The sequence below is a fragment of the Malaclemys terrapin genome, chromosome 18, assembly GCF_027887155.1.
Source record: "Malaclemys terrapin pileata isolate rMalTer1 chromosome 18, rMalTer1.hap1, whole genome shotgun sequence".
NCBI lineage: Eukaryota > Metazoa > Chordata > Testudines > Emydidae > Malaclemys > Malaclemys terrapin.
Window position 1 is genome coordinate 8414745 of NC_071522.1, and position 18973 is coordinate 8433717.

Consider the following 18973-nt stretch of genomic DNA (forward strand, 5'->3'; position numbering starts at 1 on the left):
GGCTTGCTATGTGAAAGGGGTCACCAGTACTGCCTTATAGAATGTAAAATGGATCAGTTCCCATCGAGGCCAATTTATATTGAATTAAGAGTAAAATCTGTGTTCCATGACATAAATGGAATGCACTGCTGCTTAAACCCCCTTCAGTGCTTATGTGAGCTATACTTGGCGATGCCGGTAAGTGAATTCTTCTGGTGACTTGTGTGTGTGTGTGTGTGTGTGTGTGTGTGTGTGTGTGTAAGGTGAAGCCAGCGCTTCTGCAGAATCAAATCTGTAAGCACCAATCCTTTCACTGGACAGCTTGTGTGTTTTGTTCAAAGCCTGAATACAGTTTTGCAGGTTTTTAAAAGAATTTTAGTGTTCCTTGCATGGTGTAAGACCCAAGTTTGATGCCAGAATATTTTGCTGGTTGATTTCTGCTCAGGAAGGTTATACAAGGTTATCTAGTCCAGGGGAGCTCTCGAGGTCCCTTCCAGTCCTACACTTCTATGAAACTGGAGGGAATTCAGAGAAGAGCAATAGAGATCATTAAGGCTAAGAAACCTGAACTGAGGAAAGTTTGACAGGAGGGTAAATGTGTTACTTGCCAAATGATAATTAAAGCACCCATCTTGTTTGGAAATGGACTGATGGCTCTTGACAGTGGCTATTAACAATAGGGTTCTCTGAATCAATGCTGAAAATGGTTTGCAGAAAGCATTAGTAGGGTTCCAATGAGCTGCCATTGTGCTTTCTCCAGCTATGCTGGTCTTGTATCTGCTAGGAGTGGTTTCACAGGATCCATTGGACATGGCCTGTAGTAATTTATCACACACACCCCCCTCTCTCTCTGTAAATGAGAGTTAAGAATAATCTTCAGAGTGGTAGCCGTGTTATGGAGTGGAAAATACAGTAGGCAGGTATAAATACACAGCACATGAAAAGATGGGAGTTGCCTTACCAAGTGGGGGGTTAGTGCTAACGAGTCAATTCAGTTAAGGTGGAAGTGGCCTATTCTCAACAGTTGACAAGAAGGGGTGAATACCAAGAGAGGGAAAATCATTTTTGTAGTGCTAATGAGGCCAAGAAGTCTGAGTCTGACTCCAACGAAAAACTGCAGAACTGGAATTAATTTGCAAACTGGACACCATTAAATTAGGCCTGAATAAAGACTGGGAGTGGATGGGTCACTACAAAAACTAATTTCCCTCTGCTGATACTCACACCTTCTTGTCAACTGTTTGAAATGGGCCATCTTGATTGCATTAGCTTTGTGAGCTTTTGCAGGCCTCGCTCCTGGTCTGGAGGAGGGGTGAGTGAGGATTTCCATCTCTGTCCTGTTCAGTCCTTTGTCTCCCTTCAGAATTTGCCAGGCGTGCTGCATCCAGTTTGGTGGCCTTATTATGCACACCTCCCTACTAAGGATGGGACTAGAGACCATCCATTTGTCTTAAGTAGGTGACCAACGTCCATCAGAAGGATGACAGCGTTCTGTCGCTACCACCTTGAACAGCATTTCAATCAGTTACCTCAAGGGCGGGCGAAATGGTTCAAATGGTCCAGAAGTTCCCAGAGCTCAGCTGCATTCGGGTGCCCTGAGTAACACTTCTCACATATGCTTCCAATTAGGATAAAATATCCAAATCAGGTTAAGTGCCTCATGGTGTGAAAATATTGAGCGAGGCGAAGACAGATGTAAAGATTCTGCAAAGGCAATTTGGGGGGATTGAGCTGCACAAAGAATTGATGCATTATATTCTCTCCTAAGGGAGACAGAGAAAATTTAGTCAATAAAATCTGACATTTCTCCATGTCCACAGCTCTGAACACTTCTGTAATGGCTGCAGATATTTGCACTGTCTTTTCAGCCAGATGCCTTTTCTGGCTGTTTTTATCATAAAGATCTGCAGAATAATGTCTTAAATCCAAAATAAATTAAAGGCGTCACCTCATTAGTGATTCTGACTTTTTTTTTTTTTTTTAACTGGGATTGACCGTTAGCTTCATGCCTTCTCCTGAGCTCAAATCGAGCAGTAACGTAACCAGTTCTGCCAGCTCAAATCTCAGCAAGGTTTAATTTAAATCTAATTAGCTGAGCATGTGGTAAGGTTGTCATAGCATGCTCCGATGATCTTATTGTCCGTGAGTATGGAATTCTGCAGCAAGTTAAGGCTTCTTTATGTGGCAGGTAGTTTGAATGTGCCACAGCAGTGATAGCTATTCATTTATACAGTTTGGAACATACTTTGTATTTTATAATGTTAAGATCAAGCCTCCCCCCTCCTAAAAAATGGCATCAGTATTAAGGCCTTCTCTATATACACAAGTTGTACCTCTAGAACTATCCCAGGATAGTTAATGTGGTACAACAACCCCTCGTATAGACACAGTTATACTGGTATATAAGAGCTTATACTGGTATAGCTATTCCCATAGGGAAGGGAAATAAAGGTATGAAGAACTTTTATACTGGTATAACTGTCCACACTAGGGCTAGGTCTACACTACCCGCCTGAATTGGCGGGTAGAAATCGACCTCTCGGGGATCGATTTATCGCGTCCCGTTGGGATGCGACAATTGATCCCCGAATCAATGCTCTTATTCCACCAGCGAAGGTGTGAGTAAGCGCCGTCGACGGGAAGCCGCAGAGGTCGATTTTGCCGCCGTCCCTACAGCGGGGTAAGTCGGCTGTGATACGTCGAATTTGCGTATCTTAAATCGAACCCCCCTTGTAGTGAAGACCTACCCTAGGGGTTGTACTGGTATAACTGTATAGAGTATATAGAGTAGAGAATATAGAGTTGTGATTGGTTACCAATAATCAGAAACTGAAATATCTGTACTGATACAAAATCTCTCCAGACCAGGCCTAAAATATATAATGTAACAAATAACAAAACTTCCCTAATTTATGCTGATTGTAGCAAGGGCCTTTTATGAAAGAATTTCAGTATTTGTACTGACAATGTGTATTTATTTCAGCTTATATAGTTCACCTGTCATTCGACCCTGAGCATGTCACTTCTTACCTAAGTGCCTTTATTTCCCCTCCCACCATTAGTCAGGGTAGGCAGGTCCCTACCCTTCGAACACCTAGGCTGTATGCTCACTGTGAAGAGGTGTGTTTTTACATGGAGATAGCAATCCCGATATGAAACCCTAGTGGAGACAAAGCACAAATAGATTTTACCTCAGTGTTGTTAGATGAGGTCGACCCTATGTACCATGTGGGGCTTACTTATGTGTATCTCTACCCCTGCAGTAGCAAGGATTGACTCCTGTACTGCTCTTGTACATGGCAGGTTCTCTTTGGCTTGCAGGAACAATGGAAAGTAACTGACTAGGGTCATATCAGATCATTGCTGTTCCTGCTGTTACCGAGGGGTTATGTGTAGAAGCAGCAGCAAAAGCATGATCCCTCCCCATGAGGCCTTTCCAGAGGGAAAATAGCTCAAAACAGCAATTCCTATGCTCATTTTGAAATACCCTCCTATTTTCAAGTTGTCTTCACCTGATTTGCTACATCTTCCACAGGAGCCAGCCATTAGATGTCTCACTCACCAATTCTGACCTGCAGAAAACGTGAACCATTGACCTACAGTTGAAAGGTTCTGTGTCCCATTATAGATTGTCTCAAGCCATCTGCCATTCCCCATCAAAAAAGATCAAGCTATAGCGAGGGCCTGTCTACATTGCCCCACAGTTCAGATGATGGGGATGTGACTAGCAGTGTGCACCGAAGTGCTGCGCTGTAACTCCCCACTGTGGATGCTGCGGGTGTAAACCAAAAGGTTCCTAGTTTGCGTTAACGTCGGACTGCATTAATGCGAATGGGGAACCTTTTATTTCGTGCCCGCAGCGTCCAGGTGGGGGAGTTACAGCAGTGCGCACAGGTTTTCACACCCGTGTAATCCCAACTGTGAGGCAGTGTAGATATAGTCTAGATGCAGTTCCGGCATTCCCTCTCCCTCCTTTTCTCATCGGTCATTCATTCCATCATGAAATTCAAACTGCTATACTTTGCTGCACGGATTTATATAACTGGAAAACAAAAATGATAAAGCATTATGAGGACATCTTCTCATCAGTTAGATCAGCCTTCGTCTAGCCTGGTATCTAGTACCTTTACATTTCAAAGGCTTTCTCTAAGCAAAGCGTTAAGAATTTGTAATGAAAACTGGATAAAAATGCATTTGCTCCTGCCGAAAGGTATTGTTCACAGATTTATATAAAAATTCTTGCCAAGTGGGAGGAGAGGCATTTTTAATAGCTGAGCGAGATCCTCAGATGTTTCTCAAAAGTTGGAGGGCGTTACGATAAAGGTGACTGGTCCAATTCATAGTTTAGGGGTGGGGGCAGAGGTGGGAAGGGGGTATATATAACTCTTACTGAAGGGTGCTCATCATCTATGATGGGATCAAAGAGCCTGATCCAAAGCCCATTGAGGTCAATGGAAAGACTCCTGTTGACTTCAGTGGGTATGGTGGATTGGGCCCTGAATGCATTCCAGCATTTTACATGGAGGAAAAAAGACCATTGAAAGCTCTGCTAATTGCCTATAAAATTGTGGGGCTGTTGCTTGATTTTGTGCTTGCGCCTGAGGGGACATTAATCCTCTTTGGAAAATCAGCTGCATTTTTTTTTTTCCAGCAGGTGAACTTTAGAAAATATGCTCTTCAACTGGCAGCAAAAGCCTGGCATGGATTTCTTTTTCTTTTCCCTTTAATCAAAGGTTATATTGATGCATTACAGAAGAGGGATTTAGTGTTTCAACATTTGTCCTTGCAGTAATTCAAGCTGAGCAGTGCTTTGTGGCAAAGCTGGTTGCCATGGTGAGTCTTTGCTTCAGCAGCGTAAACATTCAGACTAAAAGGAGCCTTGTCTCTAGTAGTGAACTATTCCATGCTCTCTCCAACCCATAGTCAATTCGAACTGCATATAGGTAATTAAGACTTTTAGCTGGCTAAAGGCCTTCAAAGACGTAGGTTGCTGTTTAAGGGGTTCTTGTGCATTTTTGAAGGCTGGTCCTTAAAGAAAAGTCCTCTAGAACTTAATAGTGATGAATTTGAATTGAATGTTATAAAGAATTTCTACAGTTCTGTAGAAATTACTCTAAAATCCTACAGGGCCTAGATTATCTAACATTAGGCTTTCATATTTGAAAAAGTCCTTATTTAGGCATCCAAGAAAACAGTCTAATTTCCAAAAGGGTGGAATGCTTGGCAGCTTCTCTTAAGTCAGTCCTTCTGAAAATCTGCTTGCTTGCTTAGGTGCCTAGATATGGATTTAGCCAAACTTTTAGGTGCCCACGCTGCTTTTTTTTTCTTTTTCTTTCTCTTTCTTTTTTCTTGGAACAAAACTAGTAACCTGAAGGACTTGGACATCTCCCTTTAGCTCCTTTGTAAAAAAACCATTAAAAAAACAACTCTGCTATAGAATTTAGTACTCCTATAGAATTTAGTAGAAAATGAGGTTCTTTCTGTAGGATTTTTAAAAACCATCCTCTTATTTTACAGCAGAGTTTGAGTGCTCTGTTAAGTTTGGATTTATTTGGATAGAATTTATGGAAAGGTGATCTTTTTGTGGCAGGTTAAATGACTTTTTCCTGAAAGCTGTTGACATTAAGAGCTTCTAGGACATTGGGTTAGGAGGTATCTTTATTTCATACTGTCTCTATTTATTTGTTTTGATTGATGAACTTCTCCATAGGTGCCCATCACATGATATTGACTCCCATTATGCACATTGTTACATTATATCAGTGACTGCTGATCCCAGTTGAAAGAACAGATAAACACCCACCAGCAAACATAATTATAAAATAACACTTCTCCATTTCCACCCAGCAAATGTATTAATTCCCTCAGCCCTCCTTGTTGGGTCTTTTGCGCTTTACACTACAAATGTAATATGAAGGAACTACAGGAGCCCAATAGCATCCAAATAACCATATTTACTGAATATACACAACATGCAAGGACTAGGTAATATAACCGTGGGAAATGGTTTTTCCTTTCTGTGAAAAATTTTGAAATTTTTCCCATCCCAAATTGAGACAAAAATTCAATCTTCAAAATTTTCACAAATAGAAAATCTGAATTTGTTTTGGATTGGGTCAATTAAAGCATTTTGCATTCAACCTTTTAAACATTTATTTTTATTTTTTATTTTTACTAGAAATCAACTTTAATTTCAAAGCAGCTTTTAATTTTGTACCAAGAAATGGAACTTTAAAAAAAAAAAAAGGTCCAAACAGGATGTGTTGACCATTCGAACATAAGAATGGCCATACTGGGTCAGACCAAAGGTCTATTCTGTCTTCTGACAGCGGCCAATGCCAGGTGCCCCAGAGGGAATGAACAGAACAGGCAATCATCACCAAGTGATCCATCCCCTGCCGCCCATTCCCAGCCTCTGGCAAATAGAGGCCAGGGACACCCTCCCTGCCCATCTTGGGTAACCTTGGCTGACCATTGCTAACCTTTTTCTTCTAAAAATTTTTTGAAATAGGAAATTTTAAACCTGTAGTTTCCTGTGAACAGTTTTGGTTTTGATGAATTAACATTTTCTGACAAAAAATCCATTTTGTTAAAATGACATACTGCTGCTCTGATTGAATTTTGGCAGCTTCTAAAATAGAACATGGTGAATACCACTATATGGCTCACTAACTATTTAAAGGGATATTACCTATTCTTATACACTACATTCCTCCCCATAAGTCTGGGTTTTGCAATGTCTTCAGCAATTTGAGAATCTGATACCCTTGTTGGGTGAGGAGCTCTGTTTCTCTGTTGCCTCGATCAGTATATTGTTGGGTGCCTTGGATTTAAAAATATTTTAACAAAACACTTTAACTTTTAAAAACAAAATCCTGATAATAAACAAATAGTTTTAATTGTTTGCTTTGGACACATTTCTCCTTCTACTGCCAATAGCGTCAGTGGAAGACGAGTGCTCCAATAACATCTTGTTTTGAAAAAGGTACATTTAGAAATGAGCTACAAACCATCCAATTGGCTGAATATTATTAGTGACTTATCTGTGTATTTACATAATACTGCATTATTTCTGGGTGACCCAGATCTCTGATTATTGATATGTTGGCATGGAATTTGTCAGAGTTTGATTCTACATGCAGCATAGAGGCAAACAGACGGATTTTCTTTTAACTTGATGAGTGAGACCTAACATCCCATAGGGAGCTACATTTCTGCTCTCCTTTATATATTCTGATGTTGAAGGAGAAAACAGAATTCTGGATTTAGGCCTTAGTGTTGGAAATTTCTACCATTCTGTTAGTTAAATGAGGTATTTACATGGCCCCCTCACTGCAGTATCTGAGCATCTTACGCAGATTTATGAAAGTATCCGTGCAATGCCCCTTTGTGCCCCGAAAAACCCAAGGCACAATTAGGTTATGTAAATATTTCTGCAAATTCCTACAGAGCTTCAAGTCCCTGGCAAGTTGTCATTAGGCTCTTGGGGTCTCAAAGATCAGAGCACAGGCTCTGACATGGTAGCAGAATCCTAATTATACATATAAAATGATGGGGTCTAAATTAACTATTACCACTCATAAAAAGATCTTGGAGTCATTGTGGATAGTTCTCTGAAAATGCACGGTGTGCAGCGGCAGTCAAAAAAGCAAACAGAATGTTGGGAATCCTTAAGAAAGGAATAGCTAATAAGACAGAAAATACCATATTGCCTCTATATAAATCCATGGTACGCCCACATCTTGAATATTGCATGCAGATGTGGTTGTCCCATCTCAAAAAAAGATATACTGGAATTGGAAAATGTTCAGAAAAGGGCAACAAAAATGATTAGGGGTATGAAACGGCTGCCATATGAGGAGAGATTAATAAGACTGGGACTTTTCAGCTTGGAAAAAAGATGACTAAGGGGGAGAATATGATAGAGGTCTATAAAATCATGACTGGTGTGGAAAAAGTAAATAAGGAAGTGTTATTTACTCCTTCTCATAACAGAAGAACTAGGGGTCACCAAATGAAATTAATAGGCAGCAGGTTTAAAACTAACAAAAGGAAGTATTTTTTCACACTGCACACAGCCAACCTGTGGAACTCCTTGCTAACAGGGCTCAAAAAAGAACTAAATACGTTCATGGAGGATAGGTCCATCAATGGCTATTAGCCAGGATGGACAGGGATGATGTCTCTAGCCCCTGTTTGCCAGAAGCTGGGAATGGGCGACAGGGGATGGATCAATTGATGATTACCTGTTCTGTTCATTCCCTCTGGGGCACCTGGCATTGGTCACTGTCGGAAGGCAGAACACTGGGCTAGATGGACCTTTGATCTGACCCAGTATGGCCATTCTTATGTTCTCCCTTCTCCCCCAGTTGGGAGCAATGCTGATGATCCTTAGGGTTCCAGCTACCTGGTGTGGGGAGCTAATGTTTGCTTTATGCAGTTGTTTGAAATGGTCTTTATTGAGCTTTGCAAGCAGTGCAAAGAAAATGAGTCAAAAAGGCACAAATGGAAGGAGTTATATTTACAGCACAGTTGTGAGTCATGGGTGGTGATTGTATGGTTTTAAGACTGAGTACAGGTTGAAAGGGGGAGTGATTTGCCCAAGGTCACACAGGAAGTTGGTGGCAGTCAAGGCTGGAACACAGGTTTCCTACTGCCAGCCCCCTGTGGTCAATCTGCTAGACCAGTGGTCTCCAAACTTTTTTGATCGCACACCCCTATCCTTAAAATTTTTTTGAGCACGCACCCCCTGCCGCACCGAAGCAAAAAAAAAAAAAGCCGCTCGAACTCCTGCCTGACGAAGCAAAAAAACCTCACCCCTCCTGCCATGCACCCCCCAAGGATCCTCTTGCTAGACCACATCTGCCCAGAAAGCCACCCTAACTACCTTGTGCTTACTAGAGGCTAATCAACAGTGGGTAGTAGATGGCTCTGGGCCATGACTGTGCCTCAGGCCTCAGTTGTCTATACAGACTGTAGTAAAAGGAAGACACAGACATTGGATAACTTGAATATTTCCTTCCATAACTGTCACAGTGTAAGAGACAATGTGTGGCCAGACCGCAGGACATAAGAGAGAGATTAGAGTAGTGTGCTGTACATAAAAAGGCTCTAGGACGTACCAGTAAGAGGACAGGGCTACATCAGAAGGCTGCATAGATGGGGAAAGCCAGTTCCCTGCATTGCAAGGAAGGATCAAATGGATCAGAGCTTTCCCCAGCCACCTGGAGTTCAGTTCCTGTGATGTGCCAAGTGACCTCAACCCCAAAGGACTTCATTGTTAGTTGAGGTTGTTCAGCACCTTGCAGAGTGGGGCCAGATGAAGGTACCAAAACACACTTTCAAAAGTGCTGCCTGCAGGAGAAAAGAGGGATTTCCTGAATAAAAGGTTAGAGAGAGACTGGGTTTTCTCTGTCTTCTTATAGTTCTCATCAGCCTTATTGTCCTTTCACATTCCCTCTTTGATTTCTTGCTAGCTACAACTTTGTTTTACTAGATGTTCTTTTCTTAATGCACATTTTAAAATCTAATTAATATGCTTTACAGTGAATGTTCTGAGTGCATTATGAATGTTTTGGAGATTCTTGAACAAATGTAATCTTTGTGTTAGGGATTTTGTGTCCTCCGGTCATCTCATCTTTTTGAGACATGCGAGCATCTTTGAAATGCGGGGCAAGAAGCAAAGTTTTCAAAGAATACACATTCTTCTGTGGGTCTGCTTTGTACAACACGTTTTCCCACATGAATAATGAAGCTCAATATTTTCCAGATTGCATGTGAAACATAAGAATTAGGGTAGGATTGGCAAGACACAAGCAATTTAGGAGCACAGATCTCACTGAAGATCAATGGGGTAGATTTTCAAAGGCACAAAAGGGAGTTAGGCACCTAGCTGACACTTGTGTCTTTGAAAATCTCACCCAAAAGGGCTTGTGGGTGGGATTTTCAAAAGTGCCCAAGTCCCATGGGCACAAAACCCAATGGGATTTGTGCTTCTAAATCACCAGGGTGCTTTTGGAAGGCGACTCCAACATTCAATCTGAGATCAAGATACAGGAGTTTCATAGAAAACTGAGATGCCTGCTACACTTGTATTTGTTTTGCTCAGCCTGATTTTTCACCTTTATAAATGTTCTCCCTGTTTATCAGACCTAGGCTATCTCAGTGATGTTTCCACAGGGTTTAAAACATTGAAGACATCCTCCAGTGTTTTGGGTCATTGGTTTCAATGACCCGGGGGTATGTACTACTTCACCCTTCCATAACACCTTTCAGCTGAGCAACTTAAAACCCCTGATAGATATGGTGAATAGATCCTCACCATCACTCAGTGAGATAGGCCACGATAATTATTCCTGTTGTGCTGATAGGGAAACGAGGCACCAAAAGGCTGAGTGTAGTGCCCAGGATCACACAGCAATCCTGCTATTTTATGGTTGCAGAGCACTGTTCATCCCTAAGTGCTTCCCAAACCATGCGTAAAATTCACCCCTGCACAGAGGGCCCACGGAAGCGTACGCATTACTTAGGTCCCATCTCTTCGGAGAAGTTCGTTGGTTGAAAACCTCTCAGTATTGAGAGCAAATGCATGGGGATTGAATACAGGAGCCCTGAGTTGAAGTCTAGTGCTCAGACCCCCAAACCATGCTTCTCATTCCTATATTCCCTCACAACAGTTTCTTCCCTTTCAAGAGTGCTCCCAAGCCTACCTTCCCTTGGAAGGCTTCTAGATTCCGGCTAGTTTCTCCTTCCTGAGCTTTGAACTCTCAGGTGCTGCGTGTGAAGCGGGTCAGCACCTGCCCTCGAGGGAGGAGAGCAAGTGTTTCAGGGAAGTCCAAAGTGTCCAGATCAGTGTTTGGAGAAGCTGCGTCTTGTTGGCATCACCCTGTTTCTTTCGTGAGGGCGACTCTGGTATGGACTAGTGTGTGTGTGTGTGTGTGTGTGTGTGTGTGTGAGTGATATTTTCAGTGCTTGAAAACTCATGAGAAGCTTTTTCTTCCCTTTCTTGTATGCAAGTGTCATAAACTTCTAGCGAATTTCAGTTCTACCAGTTTATCCGCTGGGCTTGTAGGTGTATTGAGGTTGAGCAAGGACTTAGCTGTGTAAATAATGGGGTATTTCAATTTTTTATAAGCAGTCATTCATGTGGTAATTTTATAGATTGTTTTTCCTTTCTCCCCCTAATTAGGTTTCTCAGCAACAAACAGTTTTGTTTAAATCAAAACAGATCCTTAAAAAACAACAACAACATTGCAAACCTTAATCTGAGCACTGGTGAAAAGTTTCAAGTGAATGGCCCTGGAGGGTAAAGTCCTACATATCAGGAGAAGAGGGGTCTGTAAGTGTGGCCCCTGAAATTGCCCTGCCATTAGGTGCAACCAGGCAATTCAGTCTACATTCGATCTTTGGCCTCTGTGCTTACAGTGCCAAGTCAGTAAGGGTGGGGAGCAGTTCACGCCAGTTGAGATGACGGTTTATGTGGTGTGGCCATTTATCCACTGGGAGCCAAACTGAATTGGCCAAAGTCATTTTGCCTAGCTCACTGACCTGGCTGGATTTGAGCCAGTGACCTAGAGGTGAAAGACACACAGACTCAGATCCTTCAGGGTACTTAGGCATTTAACTCTCATTAAAACCATTGAGATTTAGGAGCCTAAATTCCATGAGGATCTGGGCCACACGCTCTCTCTCATTCTAAGTCAGGCACAAGTTATTGGGCTAGCTGCAAGAATTACTAGATGAAATTGTATGGCCCATGTTACACAGGGGTTGTACTAGGTAATCTTATGGTCCCTTCTGGCCTTAAAATCTGAGAGTCCCATTCAATGCTGTAGGTACTTTTCATGTATTCTTTTCACCTGCTCCTTGTGAAAATGGGGGCAGCGGGATGGGCGCCCAAAGTACTGCTGGAGGGTCAGATACAGCCAATGGATTCCTAAAACGCAACTGCTGGCCTCTCTCTCCCTGTAAGCACAAGGCGAGGGCTAAGGTGATAATTAAACTGCAGCCTTTCATCCCTCTGCCTCGGAATACTTTCTCTTCCTTTATCTGGGAGATTACAAGTCCCAGCAGGTATTAGCACTGTGTTTATTTGCCATTCTCAACTCTCTGTCCTTAGGCGCAGCCTCCCAGCATCTGGCAAGTTGCCATCACACCGCTCAGTGCCACATTTTGGTGTAAAAGTCCCTGGGATCTTTTTCCGTGAAAGCTGTAAAGCTTTGGCCACCAAGATAATTCCATTCGGCATGAAAAGAACTGGGGGAGGGAGAGATTCGATGCATCCTTGGCCCAAATGCAGTCAGAAATGAAGTTCTTGCAAACCCCTGGGAGTGTTGCCGGCTAGTTATAGCATGTGTTAATTATAGCTCCCACTGCTGAAGGATTGGGTGGAGAAACTGTGTCTCTAGAAAAGCACTCAGGGCCTGCCTTTTTCCAGAGGTGGACTTCAGCTGCAGTTGAGTGCTCTGCACCTTTGACAAGCAGCAAGCCCAGAACATCTAAACAAGGGAGGGGGGGAAGGGAGAGAGATAGGAGGATTCTAGAAAGAAATGCCTTTAAAGTGATATTATTTGTTAATTAACTTTCTTCCTTGCTAGTGTCCTGGCTTTGTTGCTAACTAGCAGTGAATGGTAATAGAAAGTCATGGGGAGAGAATTCAGAGTAACAGCCGTGTTAGTCTGTATCCGCAAAAAGAAGAACAGGAGTACTTGTGGCACCTTAGAGACTAACAAATTTATTAGAGCATAAGCTTTCGATGCATATGCATCCGAAGAAGTGGGCTGTAGTCCACGAAAGCTTATGCTCTAATAAATTTGTTAGTCTCTAAGGTGCCACAAGTACTCCTGTTCTTCTTTTTATGGGGAGAGAAGCCAGTTTCCCATCCCAGTGCTGTGAATGATAGGGGTGGGCAGCCTGGAAATGCCCAATAATGGGGCTTTCTCGCTTTAGATTTGACTGTTAAGGATAAGGTTGTGGGGATTCTAGGGTGACCAGAGAGCAAGTGTGAAAAATCGGGACGGGGGTGGGGAGTAATAGGCACTCATAGAAGACAAAGCCTCAAATATCAGGACTGTTGACTATGGCTTGATCTAGCTAGTGCTAGACAAGGGCCTTGAGTCTATAGAGACTGCTCATGCGCATAAGTGCAGGATGAAGGCCTAGGTTAACATAACATAAGATTGGCCATACTGGGTCAGACGAAAGATCCATCTAGCCCAGTATCCTATAAAATCGGGACATCTGGTCACCCTAGGGGATTCTCCTAGGGCTGCTCCTTAATTCCCCCTGCTGCTAACTCCTCCTCAGTCTGCTTAAGAGAGAGGGTGAGGGAAGGAGAGGGGGAGAGGAAAGTGCTGGATGTTGACGGAAATGTTTTTAGATACCTTGGGTTAGCAAAATGGACCCAAGCCACAGAACCTGGACCCAGGTCTAAGATCAGATAATGGGACCCCACCACCAGGATATAATTCGGGAGCGTTTGGAAACCCAGCTTTTTCTATGTGGCTTGATCTAGCCCTTTAGAAATGTCCACTAAAACAGCAAGATGAACTTTGTCTGCCTAGTTCTTCCTGTTGTGTCTCTCTCCTCATTGCATTTTATCAGCTGCTGAAGAAGGCAAGGAGCTGATTCCTTGGGAGTCAATGTATTGGGTGCTCCAGTAAACTAGAGAGGAAGCTAATCCCGCCCACTGTGTCGCATCCACCCCTGACTGCTCTGTCTTAGCATCCTCTGGGCAATTAATGTGCTATGCTGGCCATTAGACGTAATCTGAGCCTGGGCTAGGAGCCAGGAATGCCTGAGTTTCAATCACTGGTCCAGCACTGGCTCTCCCTGTGACCTTGCACAGGTCACTTAGCCCCCAGTTTCCCAACTATACAATGGGGATAATTGCCTCTGTGTTGTGATGGTTAATATTTATAAATGTTGCAACTTTCCCCATGTAGGCATCATCAGCAGGGTTTGAACTGAGAAACTTCAGCACCAAACCAGAGATCTTGGCCACTTGATCCGAAGGAGTAACTCCATCAGCTGGGAGCAGTAGCAGGCAGTTATCCTCTGTGGATCAGCTACAGAGGGGGAGGAATGTGAAACACACTGAACAATGGGTAACATTAAGTTATTACCTAGTAGTTAAAAATGAATGCCTTTGGGTACCATAACTTTTCCTTGTTCCCTGTATCCAGCTTATAGGCACACCTGTATCAGGGCAGTTAAGATGCAAACCAAAGAGCGCAGAATACGAGGAGGCTGTCCAGAATTCTAATCAAAGAACGAATTACAAGCTCTGACATGCAGTCTTTTAAACTAACATCTTGCATACCTAAGCCACAGCAAACCTGGGATTTTCAAAAGTACTCAGTGTTGGCCAAACTGCAGTTCTATAGAAGTCAGTCAGAGCAGAGTTAGACCAGTGCTTAGTTTGTTTGAAAGTCCTGCCTCTAGTGGACAAGAACTGGCTGTTGTCTGATGGAGATGGGTGGGAAATCATTTTGTAGGCCTGACCACAACTGCTAGAGCCAGCTGTGAGGCAGGCCAGTGAAGTTAGCTTCCCCATCCCTCTCTTGCAATGCAATGCTTCGCTAAGCTACCTCCTGTGCTGTCAGTGCTGAGCAGACACTGCCAGTGGTGCTGAGCTGTGTGCTGGGTTTGAAATGTACTCTCCTATCCACTCTGGGCTAGATCCGCCTACGCCTTTTGGAGCCAGTAGTGCAGATCACCTCACTCTCCTGTCTCCAGCTGTTCTGCAATATTTCAATCACCCTGCCTTAACCCCACCTAGTTCATTTGTTCAGAGAAACAGTAGGCGCTCAGGACAAATCGGAGCAGGGGAAGGATGGAGGTGATGAGTTAAGGGCTATGCATGTGTGAGCTCTGGTGTTGCCTCTAGAATTTCTGATGCTTTAATAAAAGTTAGATTAGAATCTTACAATCGCAGCGCTGAACACTGTGTGTTTGTCTGTGTGTCATTTTGCTTGTGTCAGGGACTCTTTCCTCATGTGGGTTTTCCCCTTCTGTTAGTGGTCTACCTGTTGCGGCCATTTGACGCAGATGCGCTGTCGCTTAGCCACAACAGGAAGAGCATGTGGTAGTGAAGAGCTGCAGCAGCTCAATTGCTTTTTCACGCTGTGGTGCAGAAGTTGGCGAGAGAAGAGCTGAGCCTCTGACTCACCTAGTGTGGCACCTGTTTTGGGCAGCGTGAATGATGAAACAACCTTCTCTTCCTGAGACGAATGTAATGTGCAGAGGCTGGGTATGAGTAGCTGTGTGAGCTGGTGGGCTGAACCACCAGCTGGGGAAGGGAAAATTGTGCTCCAAGCAATGGCACCACTTCATTCCCTTTGCTCAGGATTTTTCTTGACCTTAGAAACCAAGATTCAGAACAAAGTGTCCCACTTGGTGTTGCGGCCCTTCAGGGCCTTGTCTGGCCCTTGTTTCCAGCCCCTCAGAGCCCTCAGGTTTCTTCACAGTCCTTATAACCCTTCTTCCAGGGCTTCCTGGCTGAATTTTCATTCCAGCCAGCTCCTGCTTCCTGCCCTGACAGGTGTTGAGAGCGCTTTCCCTGACTCTGGGTCCCGCCCATCTGCTGCTGTGCCCAGGAGGCCGGAAGCTTTATGTGTGGTTCCCTCTAGGGCGTGTGGCTGGGAGCAGGCATGGGAGCTGCAACTACAGCTCCAGTTTCAAAGGGCTGCAGAAGGTGTACTGAGATGTGCACATGCTCCAAGGCCCTGTTACGAGTCCCTATTCCATTAATTTCAGTGGGAGTCTCAAGCATGAAGCCACTGCAGGATTGGACCCACAGAGAGTCAGACTTCTCAGTTGGGCAAATACAAGACCACTTCTGTAAGTCTTTGGGAAGCACATTGGCTTGAAGTAGAATTCCTATTTAGATGTGAGATTTCAACTTGGTGATTGTGCTATCTGTGTGCTGGGACTGTATGTTCAAGATGAAGGCTTTGCTGCAAACTAATCTTGGCTATACCTAGCTGTAGAGAAGGCAGTGCCCTTACATTGTTATGGGGAAAGGGTGTCCACACCAAAGTCCATGCTACAATTCAATGTGGGCAATGGCATTTTGCTTGCTCAAAATAGTCTCCTTTCTAATTTAAACTGGGGAAGTGTATCAGTATTTTTCCGCTTCTCTGTGGGCTATTAAACAGCTACCATTTTCCACCCCAGAAGTGGCTGCACTTCATGGCAAGTGAGTGAACGCTATGTAGTCTGTAAATTCAGTCTGTAAATTGCCTGAGATCCTTCTGGATTAAAGGTGCTGGACAAACATACATTTATTGTCTCTGATGCAGTTTGTCGTGTATGAATTCATCTCACATATCTTCCCCCAGACTGTCTTTGCATCTCATTCTAGCCCAGTCATTGTGGAATTAATGTTGTTATTTATTTTGGGGAAAGGCCTGGGTAGGTAATTCATGTAGGTGGCCAGTATTTTAAATTCCAAGGGCGGACGGCACAATGCTGGAACATTCCACTTGGTTCTAACCTTGTTGCCTGATGAACTTGCAGAGACAGCAGCTGCATGACGATGTCTCTTCACCAGCACGCTGCTTGCCTACCAGCTCATTGCTTTCTCGATACTTGCTATGCTGCTCTTTGCCCTAAGAGAGCCCAATTCACAGACATAATCAGCTCAGCAGTTACCTGAAACTGCATCCCAGTGCTGTTCTCTTTGCCGTGCCTAGAGCAGTCTATGTATGCTGGAGAGTTTGAGCCACCAATGTGCAATAACTTCTTTGTGCTGACTTTAAACGTAGCTTGTGTTAGCTGGTTAATTCATAAAGGCCATTGCACTTTTTATTTCTTTGGTTCTTGCTTGTTTTTAAATATTGCATGGCATGTATGGATAAGAACATAGAACATAATAACATAAGAATGGCCATACTGCGTCAGACCAAAGGTCCATCCAGCCCAGTATCCTGTCTACTGACAGTGACCAATGCCAGGTGTCCCAGAGGGAGTGAACCTAACAGGTAATGATCAAGTGATCTCTCTCCTGCCGTCCATCTCCACCCTCTGACAAACAGAGGCTAGGGACACCATTCCTTACCCATCCTGGCTAATAGCTATTAATGGACTTAAACTCCATGAATTTATCTAGTTCTCTTTTAAACCCTGTTATAGTCCTAGCCTTCACAGCCTCCTCAGGCAGGGAGTTCCACAGGTTGACTGTGCGCCGTGTGAAGAAGAACTTCCTTTTATTTGTTTTAAACCTGCTGCCCATTAATTTCATTTGGTGGCCCCTAGTTCTTATATTATGGGAACAAGTAAATAACTTTTCCTTATTCACTTTCTCCACACCACTCATGATTTTATATACCTCTATCATATCCCCCTTAGTCTCCTCTTTTCCAGGCTGAAAAGTCCTATTTCTGTTCTGTAGAATAATTCCAACAAGGAAATATCACTGAGATAAAAAGCTCCTTGCAGGGAGTATGTGTTTAAATTTTGCTCAGATGTATGTGAGACATCCAGGTTTAGCAGTTAAGAGCAGGGCATTGGGAATCTTCCCCCATGTCTTCCCCCGTTTCCTGTTCCTACTTTGATTGTGAGCTTTTTGGGGCAAGGACTGTCTTTTTGTTAATGCATTTGTACAGCACCTAGCACAATGGGACCCTGGTCCCTGAGGGCCTACAGCAATATAAATAATTACATACTAATAACAGTTATTGGCTTGCCCACTGATTGTCAGTGTTCTCTTTGCAACCCTAGGGAAAATATTCTGTACCTAAGATTCTCCATTTGTGAAACTATTTAAGGCTTAGTTGCTTTGAGATCTTTGGATTACAGGGGCTATACAAATGCAAAGTATTCATATTTTTAGTACATCAGTTCACAGTGATTCCCCACTCCAATCTGAAATTCTCAGACTGTGTAAATTGGTTCATCTCCATTGAAGTTAATGGAGTTGTGCCAATTTGTACTAGCAGAGAATTTGGCCTTCTGTTTCATGTATGCTTTGCATGCAAAGGCTTTGGGGTAAAGCTGTAGAGCTGCTCTTTACTCCCCCATGGCCAGGAGATGCATGTTTGAGTCCCAGTCCTGTTCCCCCTGCAGGAAGCATGCTCTACTCCTGGGGGAAAAGTCAGTAGTGATCCAGGTCTGATGCAGTATGTGACCTACTTATGGGGTTATTGCATGGAGAAAAAGCGATGCAAAGCTCTGCGCTTAAGAGGATTTATACGAAGTACAGCTGTGTGGTCTTTGGAAGCAAGCAACCAAGTACAGAATGACAGCATTTCCTGAGCAAGGCTATAAAACAGCTTATTGGTACCAGAGCTTTTTCCAACTGGGATGTTCTGTTGTGTGACAGACAAAACTACTTGATGGTTTGCAGTGAGGAAGGGCAAGATACACACCAAATTGTTATACCTTAACCACAAACCCCTTAGAGATGAACTCGCCTACCCAAGCTCAGGAGCAAAGCAGCTGGGCTTTAGTAGTGGGAGTTTTGTTAGCTTGTTTCGTTCTTGATTAGTAAAGCACCAGTGCCGTGGCCAGTCCTGAGCAATCGACTGCCAGCCTTGTAAACCAATACAGCTGGAGAGTATCTCTGAACAGTATATTGTATTTAGTTGTCCATATGTATGGCTATAAAGGGAGTGCCTGCTTGCCAAAAACAGGGGAGATGGATGAACACGCTTATTTCCCTTGCTGAACTTGAACTCTTTTGTGTCTGGGAATTTCCTAATGCAGCACTTTGCAAAGAGTTGCCTACCCCATCTACATACTGTCTGTCTATCCGGGGTATTCCTGTGGCCCCATCACTGTACATTTGAGCATCTCACAGTCTTTAATGTATTTATTCGGACAACACCCTGTGAGATAGGGCAGTGCCGTTATCGCCATTTTACAGATGGGGAACTGAGGCACAGCAAGACCCAGGGTATGTCCTCGCCGCAGAGTTACTTCAGGTGATTGGCACTGGGTACCAGCTTGAATGTAAGCAGTGGTCAGGCTTTAGCCTATAGTCCAGGATGGGTGT

The 18973-nt window shown here is 43.6% G+C and overlaps 1 protein-coding gene across 5 annotated transcripts in view; it reads left to right on the forward strand.

The window, feature by feature from the left end:
- The window catches only part of CUEDC1 (CUE domain containing 1), a 123646-nt gene that overhangs the window by 10538 nt on the left and 94135 nt on the right, over positions 1-18973 (forward strand). For 3 of the 5 annotated variants that reach the window (XM_054008201.1, XM_054008204.1, XM_054008206.1), the window contains exon 2: positions 13923-14084. The exons of the other annotated variants lie outside the window; for them this stretch is intronic. The gene's annotated coding sequence lies outside the window, so the exon portion shown is untranslated. The remainder of the gene's footprint in view (positions 1-13922; positions 14085-18973) is intronic. 5 annotated transcript variants of the gene reach the window in all.